This window comes from Gavialis gangeticus, unplaced genomic scaffold (assembly GCF_001723915.1).
Source record: "Gavialis gangeticus isolate Ggan-Ray unplaced genomic scaffold, GavGan_comp1, whole genome shotgun sequence".
NCBI lineage: Eukaryota > Metazoa > Chordata > Crocodylia > Gavialidae > Gavialis > Gavialis gangeticus.
In genome coordinates, this window is record NW_017728960.1 from 352,229 (window position 1) to 364,409 (window position 12,181).

The following is a 12,181-nucleotide window of genomic DNA, read 5'->3' on the forward strand; positions in this document are numbered from 1 at the left end:
TGCTGGGATTCACTTAGAAAAATTCTGATGAGCCCACCTGAGCCAGCTGCTCTGCTCTCAGTGTCTGTTATCCATTCATATCAATTCTGCCTGATGATATGCAATATTTCAGTTATAAAACTGCCACACTTGCAGGTAGGAAGCAATAGAACTGCAGCAAACCACATGATCATTAACAAGTCATAGGAGGAGCTCATCCTGTACATCCTGTCATTGTTTCTAGTGCGAACTGTCTTTGGAAATCAACGACAGCATTGCATGGGAAGGACTGCAGAGTCAGACCTGTGTATAATCATGCCACACAGACGTGTGAACCCTGTCAGGCTACTGTGCCTTCTGGAACGGCACACGGAAAGCACTGCTGTCAGACCAAGGATCAATCATCTCTATAAGGGGAAAAATAGAGAATGGGTTTTTAAAAGCAACACTGTCTTCTGACAAAAGAAATCTTGGATTTTCTCCTGTGTACCTTATCTCATTGCTGCCTGTCCCTGCGTGTCATCATAGTGTCATGCCTGACGGGACGCAAAATCTATACATCTCTCTGTAGATGACAAGATCTCTGCTTGTCATCAAATAATATTATCGGATTCCTTCTACTGCCAGGTTTGACAGAACAGGCCAAATTCATGCCTGGTGTGAGCAGATACAACTCCAGAGTTTTGCCCAGGTCCATATCTTGACCTATCAGCGAATGTCTTTGGTAGCTCCACAAAATTATTTTTCTGTCCTATAAGTAGGAGGTTAACAAACTACCTACCTCCAGTGTCGCACTAAATCACTAGTAGTATTATCAGCTTGTTTACAGCTGCTAACAGAAAAGAGCTGTTACTCAAGTAAAACTTTGAAAATAAAGTAACTTTATAAAATAAAGTAGTTCTGTAGAAACGCATACAAATGCCTGTATGTCAGCATTTGTGTGATATTTTTTTTCCTTTAGAGAATAATGACTCGCTAGCAGGATCATTTTCCTTAACTTGCTATCTAAAATATTTACATGTATGACAGAAGCAGTGTTGTTTAGTGGATATAATCCTGAACAAAGAGTTAGGGGACCTGGCTTCTATTCCTGTTGGGCAACTTAGATAAGTTGTGTCCTTTCTCTATGCCTCAGTTTCACCATCGGTAAAAGGGGAATAAAGACACTGACTTCTTCTGTAACATGATTCATAGATGCTAGGGTCAGAAAGGACCCCAACAGATCATCGAGTCTGACCCCCTGCCTAGGCAGGAAAGAGTGCTGGGGTCAGATGACCCCTGACAGATACCTATCCAGCCTTCTCTTGAAGACCCCCAAGGTAGGGGAGAGCACCACCTCCCTTGGAAACCCATTCCAAATTTTGGCCCCCCTTACCATGAAGAAGTTGTTCCTGATATCTAGCTTAAATCTGCTCTCTGTCAGTTTGTGACCTTTGTTCCTTGTTACCGCAAGAGGTGCCCTGGTGAACAGAGCATCTCCAATCCCTTGCTGCGTCCCCCTAATGAATTTGTAGGTGGCCACAAGATCACCTCTCAGCCTTCTCTTGTGGAGGCTAAAGAGGTCCAGGTCCCCCAGTCTCTCCTCATAGGGCTTGTCCTGTAAGCCCGTGACCATACAAGTGACCCTCCTCTGGACCCTCTCAAGTCTATCAACATCCTTCTTGAAGTGCGGCATCCAAAACTGCAGTCCTCCAACTGAGATCTGACCAATGCTGCATAGAGGGGAAGCATCACCTCCTTGGATCTATTTGTCATGCATCTGCTGATGCATGATAAATTGTGGTTAGCTTTGTTGATGATTTCGTCCCACTTACAACTCATGCTCATCTTGGAGTCTGCTATGACTCCAAGATCCCTTTCCGCTTCTGTGCTTCTGAGAGGGTCACTTCCTAGCCAGTAGATGTGCTGGATATTTTTGTGCCGTAGGTGCATCACTTTGCACTTGCCCTTGTTGTACTGCATCCTATTGTGTGCTGCTCACTTTTCTAACCTGTCCAGGTCTGCCTGCAATCATTCTGAATTTAGTATCATCCACAAAATTGGACAGAATACACTTCACACCCACATCCGAGTCACTGATGAAGATATTGAAGAGTAAAGGTCCAAAGACTGAACCCTGCAGGACCCCACTGCCCACATCCTTCCAGGCTGATACCGACACGTCTACTACCACTCTCTGGATGCAACCACTAAGCCAATTTGCCACCCACCAGACCGTGTAAACATCTGTATCACAGCCTCTTAATTTATTTATGGGACTAGGATGGGATACCATATCAAAGGCCTTGCTAAAGTCCAAGAAAACCACATCCACCTCTACTCCTGCATCTAAATAGGAGTAGACCCTGTCATAAAGTGAAACCAGTTTGGTCAGGCATGATCTACCTGCTACAAATAATCCATATTGGTTTCCCTGCTGGACTCCCACAAATATTATCCTTCAAAACACACATTTTACCCTAGGTAGGGCTTGAACCCACAATCCCTAGCTTAGGAGGCTAGTGCCTTATCCATTAGGCTACTGGGGCTACTTATTAGCTAGCTGGGGTTACCTATTATGTTTTGAGATCTACCTTTTAAAAACACTAAGAGCATTTGTACACACCATGTTTTTTGCCCTTTCCTGCACTGTTACTGTGTGACTGTTTGCACAAGCAGGATTTCCAAATGCAAGATAAAAGTCTTTAAAAGTATAAGAGCAAGTGTCCTGCTTAATAAAGTGGAAACTGGATCTTAGTTCATTTTGGAGTGTTTCACTTCCCAAAAGCCCTAACTTAATTTGTATTGATCTTACAAGCCACGAGTAAGCTGCCATGTAACCCACTGTTTTCCTCTTCTAGGCAAATCTATTATCATAGCATGGGGATGCATGCCTCTTCTTCTACCCATTTATCTGCCATTAGTAAATACAAACAGCTGGATTTAATTGCCTGTGGGATAGTCACCATAGTTATTGATCAGACCTACAGTAAGTGAGTCTTGTAGATTCCTATTGGTCATTTGCCTAGGGAAAAAAGCACACCTCATTACAGACAATCATCTGCTCGCCTTCATTATTTTTTCATAATCGTATTGTTCTTCCCCTTTTTGCAGAGAGGAAACAAACAAACAAAAGGTCTTTTTCTGTCCAGACCCTCATCAAATGCCCTTTGGAAACGGCAGAACCATGTCGATTGTGTTGTGTTAATTAGCTATTCCACCAGCGACTTGGAAAAAGTCAAACAGGTTTTAAGGCAAGAAAAGCTCTTTCACTAACCCCAGCCCCTTCCTGTGAGTGGTGGCCTTTAAAAATCTCCTTCACAAATCAGTCCAGAGCCAACTGGTCAATTTTCTAAGTTAATCTGAAAAGGTTTCATGCTCCAAATCCCTGTGCTTCCTGGCGATATTTTTCGCTGCAGTAGGGAAATAATTTCTATACAAAGCGCTGACAATAGCAGCCCTACCCTAACAAATGTCTTGCTTCACCTCCTTTCGTATCCTGGCACGCAGACCATCTGTTCCTCTTTCTTTATCCCCTTTTACTCCAATCCCTTATCCTCTTTATTGCACTCTTCTTATTTATCCTAATGTCCCCTAACAAATCCATGTGATCTCCCCCTAGTCATAGTATTGACTCAGGACCTGCACCTTAATCTCCCTTAGTAGAGCTGATGTAACCCACTGTAATGGCTCCTGTGTGCCGTGGGGTCAGGCTGTTCTGGATAGGACCAGGACAGAAACACCAAGTACTGTAACAACTGCCCTGACTGTTCAGAACATTGGTCCATTGGATCTAATACTTCTGCTTCTCAGGCGATACCTGAGTCTTCAAAGGAAATGAAAAATCTCCATGCTGTGCCTGGTCCATGGAACCTGAGGTTCAGTTCGCTGTTGCCTGCAGAGATGCAAAACCGTCTCATCAAGCAGTGCGTGTTTACAGAGAGTCTTGGAAACAGTGAGAATTAAGCTACAAGGTGAAATGCAATTTAAAAAATGGGAGGGAAAGAGCTGAGGCTGAGATTCCGGTTAGACCACCTCTGACATGTTTTTAGTTTTACCGTGGCTAATTGTTCCACCAAGTTTAATTTTATCGTGGTACTTCCGTTACGTGTATTCTTGCACTAGGTCTCACTCCTCATTGATATTAATGGCCACTGGGTATCGAAAATTCCCCTTGAGCCACCTGAACAACTCAGCCCACTGGTACAAGCAAAGAATGATGCTGACTGCTCTCTATGGGCACTTGTGCATGCTGTGTACTGTTCGGATACAGGTTATGAAACAGCACCAAAAACTGCTGTTTGCTAGATTAGTTGTGTGAGGAAATACACGCTGACTTTTTATATCATGGTAGGTTTTGATTTATCATGGCTAGTTAGACCACCTCCAGCATGCTTTTAGTTTTACCGTGGCTAATTGTTCCACCAAGTTTAATTTTATTGTGGTACTTCCATTACATGTATTCTTGCACTATGTCCCTTGCTTTCTCAAGGGCCCATCTCCTCTCCAAGTCAGTCACCTCATTGAACATCATTCCCCTGCCTCATTTCTTCAGGTTGGCTTACAAATGTTATTCCACCCTTATAGAAACAGACCAAATTGCCCCTCAGACATATTCATTAGTCTCCCAAGGGATCCATCTTTATCCTTCCCCTCCCTTATTATCCTTGATGTAAAGCGCAGCAGTTATTTCATCTCGATCTGCTGTGCTTTATTCTTTTTGGCACCATCTACAAGGCATCTACACCCCTACAGTGCTATGTAACTGTCACGTCCCAGAACATGATCAATGTTCTGGATGCTGTGCCAACAGAAGCTGTCTTCTTACTGACTCCACTGCAAGGCAGCAAAGGCTTTCTTTTAGCGTGTGAACACACAGCACAATTGTCATTTATCTCAGATTTAATTCCATATTAAAATTATTCCATGGCAAAAAGCAGACACGTGACCCCCTCAAGGAGATGCCCACAGGAGGTGCCATTAGATGGCATGGTGGGGCAGCTGGTTTGCACTGAATAAGTTTCTGCCCCAGAATGAAACTGCTGAGGAGCAGGGATTGGTACACATGGGCACTTGTACACATGACGAAAATTGCCCCGGTGTCTAGTTACTCTCTACTGTTTGAAAGGGTTGCCTGGCCCAATTTTATTCCATAACAAGGAGCAGAGACAGAACAGAGTCTTCTGGAGTATGGGCTATTATAGCACCTGGCAGGGAAAGCAGTTTGCTTTCTGGGTTAAAACCGACTAGGGGAGTGGGCACACAGCCCATTCCTCCCAGTGACTTTCCCAGATAGTAAAATCACTATGCTGTTTTTATGGGGTAACAACCCTGAATCCCTGTGATTTACTGCTGTATATTATGTGCCTGCTCCACTTTGAATTATAATTCTTAAGTGAGATGGGCCCAAATGGACCTGCAGTCACTTCTCAGCCCTGCCACTCACTCATCCTATGAACACGGGCAAGTCACTTCACTTCTTGGCATTGCAGGTTCCCCCCTGCAGCAGTAAAACAGCTCTAATAGCACTTTCTCGGGAGCTCTGCATGGGTTAATCCATCACCATCAGGGAAGTGCTCTGGGACCCTCACATGAAAGGTCCTTTAGAAGTGCAAAGCATTATTATTTGTTTGGCAATTGAAGAGCGGCTCACGCAGCGGTGACTGAGACGTTTCCAACCAGGAAGCTCCTGAAAGCTTTCATCTGCCTGAAAATGCCATCCCTGACCACACTCGGGGCCAGCTCAGTGCGGCGGCCAGGGAGCAAAACTCCATCCCAGCAGCGGGGTCACCCCAGCTTAACGTGACATCAGGATCTGGCCCTGACTGACTGATGGCACCACACAGTGCGCTGAGAATCAGACCATTCAGCCCCACGAAGAACCACAGTGTCAGCCGTCAAAGATGCCATTGTGCTTTCAACAAACTTTCATGTCGGCCCCCTGCCTGGCTGTTGTGCAGGGGACGTATACATGGAGCCTTGGCTCTGCTGACCCTTTCCTGAACACTTGGCTTCAAATCCTGCTGACGGGGCCAAGAGCAAGGGTGTCATTCCCGGCTCTGGGCTGGGGGCAGGGACTGGCGGTGAAGCTGGGCCTGAGACACTCACAGTAACCTGTATTCAAGGGGCCCCAGATACCAGTTAGCACTGAGGTGGCTCTAATTGCTGCTCTGTGCCCGCTGACTTCCAGCCAAGGGTAACAGTACAGCATGCTTTGGCATGTCCTTGACTTTCCCCCTTCGCTAGGGTTGGGATCAGGGCTCATGGCCTTTGCATCTGCTCCAGGGAGGCCCCTATCGGGGCAGTCTCGGAGGCCTGTTTTTACCTATTTTAAAGCCACTTTATTATGTCAGGATGGCATAAAAGAGCGTGCATGTAATGTACACTCCATCCTGGAGGGTATAGTGCTGTTTCAGCATCACTCCCTAAGCTGCACCTCCACTGAAACCTTCTGGTTACAGTACTATTTGCCACCGTTCCTATTGCTGGCAGTGGCGGCAGCAGAGCTCCTGGTGCAACAAACCTGGAAATCTTCAAAAGGAGACTGGACGCACACCTTGCTGGGGTTATTTGACCCCAACAGTCTTTGCTGCCCAGAGCAGGGGGGCTGGACCCGATGATCTCACGAGGCCCCTTCCAGCCCTAAACTTCTGTGAATCTGTGATGAGCAATGCTGTCCACTCACTGAGGTGGCATCTGCTGTACTGTAAAGTAAGGAGAACCACTCCCCCTTTAGCATCAGTCAGACTCAGGGCTTGAGCCAGGGAAACAGCTGCATCTCAGGGCCTGAACTGAAAACCCTGAGGCTGTAGCAGGCACCTCAAGCTGAGGCATCACCAGAGGAAGACAGAGTGCAGCCCCAAGGGGCAAGGTGCCAGCTTTATGGGGGAGGGTCAGCTCTCAGCCCACACCCACCCCAGCTCAGTGGAGCTGTCTGATTAGCCCTGCACCTCCTGTTTCTTCTGCCTTCCTAAAAATATCTCCCTGCACCCTGCAGTTCACCCACAGGCCCAGCTTCTACCAAGCTACCAAAAGTGCTAAGAGGTGTTTTAAAAGCCTGTAGCCTCTGCTGATGGGAATGGTTGTGATTGCTACATGTCTACCAGGATCCCAGGACAAGGCTGCTTCAAGGGAGGCCTGGAATTGCAGTGACAGCATCACAAGTTTTCAAACGCCGGGTGAAATCAGGGGTGACACTTGGCAGCCTGAATTTGCAGGGCTGGAACAGCAGCGTTGGGGACAACAGCAGCCGCATGGAGAAGGTGAAATACAGACAACATCCTTTCAAGGGTGCCACACCATGGTAGCAATGTTAGGTGTGTGAACTGGATTCACAAGCTGAACCCAGAAATTGCAAAAAGGCATCCACAGGGTTGAAAACATCCTGCATGCTGTGGGCTCTCTGAGTTCTCTGCAAAAGAAGCATTGCTCTGGTCTGTTTCTGTAGTCAAATAAGTGAAAATTAAGAGCTGGCTTTTTCCAAGGGGAGTCTTAAGTCTAAAAAGGTTGAGTGCCACTGGTCTAAGTAGATTCAACAGGAGGTACAGACAGGCAGAGACGGGAGCATAAGGAACATCCAGTAACATAGCTCAGCATGAGATTTATATCACAGCCTCCTGATCGCAGTCCAGGGGATTTTATGGGCAAAAAGAGAGGGTTGGGGTTTGGAAGCAAACTAGGCTGCTTCACGGCATTTTCCAGGACCTGGTAGGCATGAAGGTGCCTTGATGCCCAGCCGGGTTGGGATTTGCTGTCCCACTCACTGCAGCCAGGATAAGCTGAATCAGAACTCGCAAGGGAATGGCGTTATTCAGGTTCCAGGGAGCTCTGATCACCTGCTGCCCTGCACCTCATCTCATCATCGTTCCTACTAGTCACAAGCTGGTGAGGGGGCTCCAGCCCGCCAGCCCCTGGCTGTGCAGAATGTGACCGAGCCCTTGATTGGAATGGCCAAAGCTATAAACCCAGAGTCCTCCCAACAGCCAACGGAAGGGGATGCGGGCAAGGTGAGAGTCCAGCATCTCAGCCCACGTGGGGGTAGCTATAGCCTGTGCTGAGCCATCCACACAGCCCTGAAGGAAGGGTACGGAGAGATCTGCACCCATAGCCGCTTGGTAAATGGAGGAGGCTCCAGGTGCAGTCATTCACACTAGCACAAAGAGTATCGAATGCTGATCCTGACTGGTGGGACTGGATCCTGCCTGGTCATGAGCCTGGGCTCAGACATCGGCACTGGGGCCCGGTGGGTCTGAGGCTCCTTCCCATCACTCTGGCCCTGAACACCAGAGCAGCTTGTATGCCAGGGCCCAGGAGGGATTTCCTCATGGGTGGGCGACGAGCATGCTGCTGGGCAGCGGCTGGGTTTTGGCCCAGAGGTGGCTGCTTTGCAGTGCCAGGACCCAGCGACCCCTCAATGAAAAGGGCTTGGGGAATGAGGTGCCAGAAGGTAAGGAGGAGGCCCCTGCTCCCCTCCGGATGTGCAAACCCTCTGGGATGTTGGAAAGCAACACAAAATGCACCCTAGGAGGAGGGGGAATAACACAGCACACACAGCTTTGGGGCTGTCACAGGCATTGGGAAAGATCTCCCCTCTGCACAAACACTGCAGGGAAAACACATTTGTGACACCCCTCCCTCCCCCCCATCTCGAGGGGGCCAGGCTGCAGGGCACAGACTTCTCATTCTTTGCTGGACTTTTCGGTGCCTCCGACATGATAAACAATCCCTTTGTGCGGGAGATAAACAACAGGAGGCGGCCGGGGGAGAACAAAGCCCTCGATTCACAGCCCCGGTCAGCTGAACCATGCACATGGTGAGGCCTGCGCTGCTCCTACTGGAGTGGATGTTTGCCGGAGAGCATCAGCACCTCCGAGTGCAACAGATACCCCAGCCAGTGCACGGAGCAAAGCCTGCCGGGGAGAGACAGGGCTGGGGGCGCAGAGAGCAATCCTTGTCCCACACAAAATTTGATGCAGGGCACAGGGAAATGAACAGACTTGCTCTGAGTTAAAAGGAGGCAGAGGCTGGCTGCAGAGCAAGCAGGTTCTGGGGTAACTGCCCGTGTGTCTGTGCTAACCCTGATCCAGCAGTAATTTAGCCACTGCCTGATGTGTCCCCAGGATGGGCTGGACCTGTCCAGAAGCCAGTGTGACACCATCGCTCATGCAGGGGGCAGAGGGAGAGGGAGTGTGACTTCCATCGCCTGGTGCCTGGCTCATTTATTATGTCTGGATGTAATTCCCTCTGGCCCCAACCTTGGGCTTGCACACAGAGACCTCTGCCGAGACGCAGCCACCTCTGTGGTGGGATTCTCCTTTCTACGTCTCATTTCCAATTCGGCCAAATGTAGACAAAAATCCTGCCCAAGGAGAATCAGCTGAGTTGCTGTCATTTATACTAAAGCAGCCTCTATGGGACCAGAGTCTGACCAGTGTGCAAGGAGCTGCACGTGCTACCAGTGAGAAGGGGGCCCTGCTCTGCTCTGCTCTGGTGAAGCTCGGGAGTAGATCTCAGAGAGAGCAAAGCCAGGTATTCTAAACCTGGCACCTGACACAGCTCTCCACACATTTCCAAAAGGGGAAACCGAGGCACAAAGAGAAAGTGGCTTACAGAGGTTATGCAGCAAGCTGCTGGCCCAGGCAGGAAGAGAACGCAGGAGTCCTGAGATTTTGTCCTTGTTTCCAATCATGAGACACTGCGATGGGTGTGAAGACTCCCAGAGTCATGGAAAGAATTTAGGTGTCCAGAGACCCTTGTCCTCATGTTGAGATACCAGGAAGGGTGTGAAGACTCCGAAAGCCAGGGAGAGAACCCAGGTGTCCTGAATTTGCCCAGCCCCCTGCATCTTGGGAAGCCCTTTGTGCGAACACAAAGCAGGCGCAAAATGCTACTCAGTGGGAACAGCCACATTTTGCTCTGCTGAGAACAGTCCACAGAGTCAGCCCCGCTGCCTCCAGGCCCACCCAAAGGCCTCAGTCTCTAGCAGGGAGAATACCTTGGCTGTAGGGGATTATGCACTGGACTTCAGAGGTGAGGGGCAGGTAGATGTAGCTACAGTCCAGCCTCTCTCTGCAGCCTCTGCTACACCCTGCATGTGAGCTCACTGCACCTCACACCAGGGGTATAACCAGGCCCTAGTTGACTACCACCCTTGTGGGCCCAATTCTGGCTGGAGAGCAGCCTGGAGGCCCATGGGGCCACTCCATTGTTGTGGTGGCTTTGGAAACCTCTCCCTCTGGAGAGGGAATGAATGGCAGCTGATCGGGTGCACGCTTAGCATGCCTGGCCTGTGGGTGCTGGCAGCCTACGCCAAAGAGAATGCAAAACACTTGGCCTGTACAGCCCGCCCCAGCCCTTCCCGTGCCTGGGCACAGGGCAGCCAGCAGCATGTTGCTCCCTGCTCCTCTGCCCCCTGCACTTCCTGGGAACCCAGACCAAGGCTGTCACTGCAAGACACCCTCCCTCCTCACCTTGTTCCCCTTTCCCTACTTCTTTTTATGGGGGTTTAAATGACTTCAGGCTGCAGCAAGGACACAGGATCCAAGTAGCTACCCCCTTCTGAAGGATCCTGCTGTAGGGTGGGCTGAGCTCCAGCAGCTTCCCAATGGTCTTGCCTTGGAGCCTGAACCTGCTCTGGGATGTCAGGAGGGGCAGGATCTCACCCCCGTGGATCTCATGTTCTGCCCTGCGTGGCCTCTCCTCCCTCCCCACAGATCTTGGCTCAAGAGCCCTCTCTGCAGCTCCATCCTCCCTCTGCTCCCATGCATCAGGGACTCAGTGGTCCTAGCAGGGGCCTTGCAGGGCCTGTGCGATGCAGGAAGCTGCTGTGATGGGGTGGATGGCATGCTGCACACATGGCAGTGGGTAGAGACAGCCACCCAGGCATCCAGTGACCAGCTCCAAAGGGCAGCAAACATCCACGTTCACCAATAAGCCACCCCCAAGCCTGGGACATCAGTGTCCTGGGTGCTGCGTGGACACACTGCAACAGATTACAACCTAGGGGCAGAAGGGCAACCTTCTCCCAGCCTCAGTGCCAGGGAGCCGAGATGCACATCAGTTCACACGAGCTGGCCCGGGATGTGGGTGGCAGAGCTGAGAACAACCTCCCGATCTCCCGAATCCTCAGCCCAGCCCTGTAGCCATCGGACTGGGCAGCCTCTCCCGAGCTGAAATTTTCCAGCTGGATTCCAACCCAATGGCAATATTTACGTATGAGCAGGTGCTAAATCTGCAGAGCCGCTTCTGCATTAGGGAAATAAACGGAAAACAGTGTGGCGGCTTTAAGAAAATAAATCCCCAGATTGTTTTGGAGCAAAGAAAACATTCAAATGGCCTTGTTGGCCAGGGGGAGGCTGGGACTGGGAGAAGAACGGGTTTGCTGGGGTGGTGGCCAGCACAGGAAAATTCCACAACGGGGCTTGTTTGGTTGCAGCAGCGAACTTTCATTTCACAGAAGCATCAGGATGCAGGGCTGGAAGAGGACTCAGGGGGGTCACCGAGTCCAACCCCCTGACTTGCACTCCTTAGACCAGAGGCGTTGCGTCGGGTTGGATCGGGGCTGCGGACTAGGCTCACTTGCTGGATCCAGGAAGGGGGGCCGATGCAGCCCATGCTGCACGCAGCAGGTAGCCGCTCCGACCCCCACGAGTAGCACCACGGCCCAGGTGTGAGGGCTCTGCGGGACCCCTGCCTTCCACCAGCGGTGCCTGGGGTTGCCAACTCTGGTTGAATCTATTCTGGGAGGTTGCCGCAGTGCCCACAACACACAATGCGAACATGCCCACGTGCTTACGTATGTATCCAGTACGGATTACAGCGCAGACATTTTACATCAGGAGGGCAAATGCACATGACTACTACATTTTAAAAACCTACTGGACTACTGCAGAACTCAGATTCAACATGTAATAATATTTATTTTAACCAGGGCCCTCTCATTGATCTCCCCGATGTCTCGCATCCAACTCCTGGAGAGACTCCCGGGCAATGGCCGCCCTGGCGGATGGACCAGTTTGGGAGGGTCGGGTCCCATAACACCTCCTCCTGCCCTTGTGCGCCGGCAGGCCGAGGGTCTCAGCAGGGCAGCAGCCACCGATGCCACTTCGAGCCTAGTGCTCCCGGGTGCCCGGGACAGGCGGCGGGGGGGGGCTCAAGAGGCTCCGCCCCGCGGACGCGCACGTGGCAGCCTGGCCCGGTCTCGCCCCCAGCGGTGACGTCACGG

The 12,181-nt window shown here is 50.4% G+C and overlaps 1 non-coding gene across 1 annotated transcript; it reads right to left on the reverse strand.

Moving 5' to 3' along the window:
- Positions 1 to 2,434: 2,434 nt before the first annotated feature.
- TRNAR-CCU lies at positions 2,435 to 2,507 on the reverse strand. The gene has a single exon. It is a non-coding gene; the product is annotated as a tRNA-Arg (tRNA).
- Between the last annotated feature and the right edge of the window lie 9,674 nt (positions 2,508 to 12,181).